The 3,686-nt window shown below is 47.6% G+C and overlaps 1 protein-coding gene across 3 annotated transcripts in view; it reads right to left on the bottom strand.

Moving 5' to 3' along the window:
* snap25a (synaptosome associated protein 25a) overlaps positions 1-3,686 on the bottom strand; it is a 286,229-nt gene that overhangs the window by 115,469 nt on the left and 167,074 nt on the right. The gene's annotated exons all lie outside the window — the stretch shown is intronic.

Raw genomic sequence — 3,686 nt, 5'->3', positions numbered from 1 at the left:
TAACGAGTAGCCAGCAGTGAATTTAAAACTTTAATTCAATTGACTGATCTTCGTACACCATGCATCTTCATTCTCAGAGTCTAATTTATATTAATTTTAATGAAAGGATCTTGCTCTAATAAGATCTGGCAGGAAATCAGTGTGGAGTGTCTCAGTTATCTGTTATCAGCTTGAACACAGCTGGCTTGTTTCAAGACTGACTGTGATTGCTTTGAACCCAGTCCTGCCTCTGCTGCTACATTGCATTAGTCAAACAATCATAAAACAGTACAACACAGAAAGCAGAAAGAGGCCATTCTGCTCATCAAGTCTGTGCCGGCTGTTTCGTGAAGTAATCCAGCTAGTCCATATTCCCCCTGTTCGTTCTACATATCTCCCCGCCCTTTTCACTTCCAGAAAAGTTCCTCTTATCAAATTCCCTTTTTGGAATCCGCTATTGACTCAGTATCCACCACACTCATAAGGCAGTGCATTCCAAATCCAAAGCCTAGTTTGAAAAAAAGAATTTCCTCATGTAGCGACTGGTTCTTTTGCCACACATCTTAATCTTTTTCCTCTAGTTGTCGATACTTGGACGTGTCTCTTTATTTTTAACATCTGTTAGCCTGTTCTGGAGAGCTAACACGCAAAAACACCAATTTCCGGGCTGGGTCCTGCAACAGGCGTTGGTCGCTCAGTGGTCAATTTCAAGGGACCAATGCTTATTTTCCATTACCACCAGGGACGCCTCCCATCCAATGACTCCATCTACACCTCCCGCTGCCTGGGGAAAGGGGGCCGTATAATCAAAGATTCCTCCCACCCGGCTTACTCACTCTTCCAACTTCTTCCATCGGGCAGGAGATACAGAAGTCTGAGAACACGCACGAACAGACTCAAAAACAGCTTCTTCCCCACTGTCACCAGACTCCTAAATGACCCTCTTATCGACTGACTTCATTAACACACCCTGTATGCTTCATCCGATGCCAGTGCTTATATAGTTACATTGTACATGTTGTGTTGCCCTATTATGTATTTTCTTTTATTCCCTTTTCTTCTCATGTACTTAATGATCTGTTGAGCTGCTCACAGAAAAATACTTTTCACTGTACCTCGGTACACGTGACAATAAACAAATCCAATCCAATCCAATCCAATCCAATAACGCCTTAACCGGTATTGTATTGGGCATGTTTCCACCATTTATGGAGGTTTGTAGTGGATGTAGTGTATTTGGATTCTCAGAAAGCGTTTGATAAAGTACCAAACTACAGGTAATTACACAACTTTAGGACTCTTGGAATGAAGGGTGACATCAGCTTTGTTTGAGGATCAGTAAATGGAAGAGAACACAGCGTGTAGAAACAAAAAGGTAGCTTTGAGGTTGTAACTAGTGGAGTATCATAAGGATCAGTACATAGGCCTCAGCTACTTACATTCTAGAGCAATGACATTGGCCACTATTTTACGGCCCTGCTCACGGCTGGACCCACCGTGGATGGGAATGGAAAGTTTGGAGAGCCAGCCATAAGTCCTTTGACTTTTGGTGGCACTGGATGGGGCCGGAAAATCCCAGCTTTCGATGAAGTCGCCAAGTGTACTGCAGTCAAGTTTGCTGATGACACAAAGCTAGGTGGGAAGGTAAACTGTGAGGATGATGCAGAGAGGTTGCAAATTAATATAGGCCGGTCAAGTTAGCGGGCAAGGAATATATTGTGGGAAATCGTGAGGTGATACAGTTTGCAAGGAAAAACAGAAAAGCAGATTATTTTTGAAATAGTGAGAGACAGGGAATTGTTCACAGTTGGAGGGACCTGTGTGTTCTTGTGCACAAATCGCAGAAAGTTAGCATTCCGGTACAGCAAGCAACTAGGAAAGCAAATGGTATGTCAGTCATAAATACAAAGGGATTGAAATGTAAGAGTGTGGAAATTTCCACACCCAGGTGGCAGAACAGCTGACCCAATCAGTTCTGCAGCCAAAGCCCTTTCCCAGTGGTGGGCTGCAATGCGGATTAGCTGCCTGTCCCCTCGGTTACAGGGAGCGGAGAATCCCCGGGGGGGGGGGCGGTGCGAATCCCGCACCGCCGCCGGCTGCCGTATTTTCCGGCGGCGGTTTTCGGACGAGGGAGGAGTTCACGCCACGCCAGTTGGGGGCCGTTAGCAGCGCCCCCCCCCGGCAATTCTCTGAGCCCCGATTGGGCCGAGCGGCCATCCATTTCTGGCCAGTCCCGCCGGCGTGGATTAGACATCGTCCCACACGGCGGGACCTGACAGGTAAGTCGGCTGGTGCGGTCCTCGGCGGGGCCCGGGGGAATCCGACCCCGGGGGCCCCCACAGTGGCCTGGCCCACGATTGGGGCCCACTAATCTGCGGGCGGGCCTGTGCCGTGGGGGCACTCCTTCCTTCCATGCCGGCCCCTGTAGGACTCTGCCATGGCCGGCGCGGAGAAAACAATCCCTTGCGCATGCGGCAGAATACGCCGGCCGGTCTGCGCATGCTCGGAACCACGGCGGTGGTTTCACGCATGCGCGAGATCACGTCGGCCCTTCGGCACATGCGCTAACTCGCGTAGTCCCTTCGGCACAGGCTGCCGCGGCGCCAACCACTCTGGCGTCTACCTAGCCCCCAGAAGTGCGGAGAATTCCGCACTTTCGGGGGCTGTTGACGCCAGAGTGGTTCGCGCCGGTTTTCCCGCCAGCGTGGGGACTTAGTCCCGCAAGAGGAGAATCCCGCCCGTGATCTCATTGAAACAATGTTTATAAGGGGCTTGACAGGGTAAATGCCAAGAGGCTGGTTCCCATGGCTGAGGAATATAGAATGCTGGGTCATAGTCTCAAAATAAGGGGTTGGCCAATTAGGACTGAGATGAGGAGAAATTTCTTCACTTGATGAATAATGGATCTTTGGAATTCTCTACCCTGGAGAGCTGTAAATGCTCAGTTGAGTACATTCAGGACTAGATTGATAAGACTATTGAGCACTAATGGGATGGGCAGGTAGCTTCAAATGGCAAATTTGAGGCGGTAGATCAGCTGCGATTTTATTGAATGGCAGAAGAGGTTCGAAAAGCCAAATGGCCTACTCCTGCTCTGAAAGAACGCCTGCTCTTAAGATTGTTGCGACTATTATGACAATAAACCTTGAATCTGTTCTTCCACCAACAGAGGCTTCCCACTGAATGTGCACAGTTGGAATATGATCCCTACAGTTTGGATATAGAATGACAAAATACCGTTTTACTTTTATAAACAGTAACAAAACTCACACCAGCTGCATTCATTACATACAGTTGTTACTTGTAGATTAGCTTAATGTTTTAATTCATTGGCGTGATACTATAATTTTGCAACCCAGCAATTATTTAATACTGAGCAGAACTGCAGGGGTGGCAATAGAATTTGTAACACTTCCAAGAAAGAGAGTCACAGTAAGTCAAACCAGTCTTCGCCCCCAGTTCTGAGCTTGAAACTGTGCATATTTTACATGGAGAAGCCATGGTTACATCATTCTGTTCCCTTGTCCCCATTAGCAGAAGAAAGTTGAAGGTTTCAAATTATTGCTGTGGTGCCCTTACCATTCCTATTAGTCTGTAACATGGATGCTGTTGCCACATATGCTCCTATGCTTGGTTTATTTAAAGTCATTCTCGGGATGTGGGCATTGGGCATTGCTGGTAATGCCAGCATTATTGCCCATTTCTTT

This window comes from Scyliorhinus torazame, chromosome 1 (assembly GCF_047496885.1).
Source record: "Scyliorhinus torazame isolate Kashiwa2021f chromosome 1, sScyTor2.1, whole genome shotgun sequence".
Lineage (NCBI taxonomy): Eukaryota > Metazoa > Chordata > Chondrichthyes > Carcharhiniformes > Scyliorhinidae > Scyliorhinus > Scyliorhinus torazame.
Note: the sequence above shows the minus strand (reverse complement) of the source record. Positions and strands in the feature narration are given on the sequence as shown.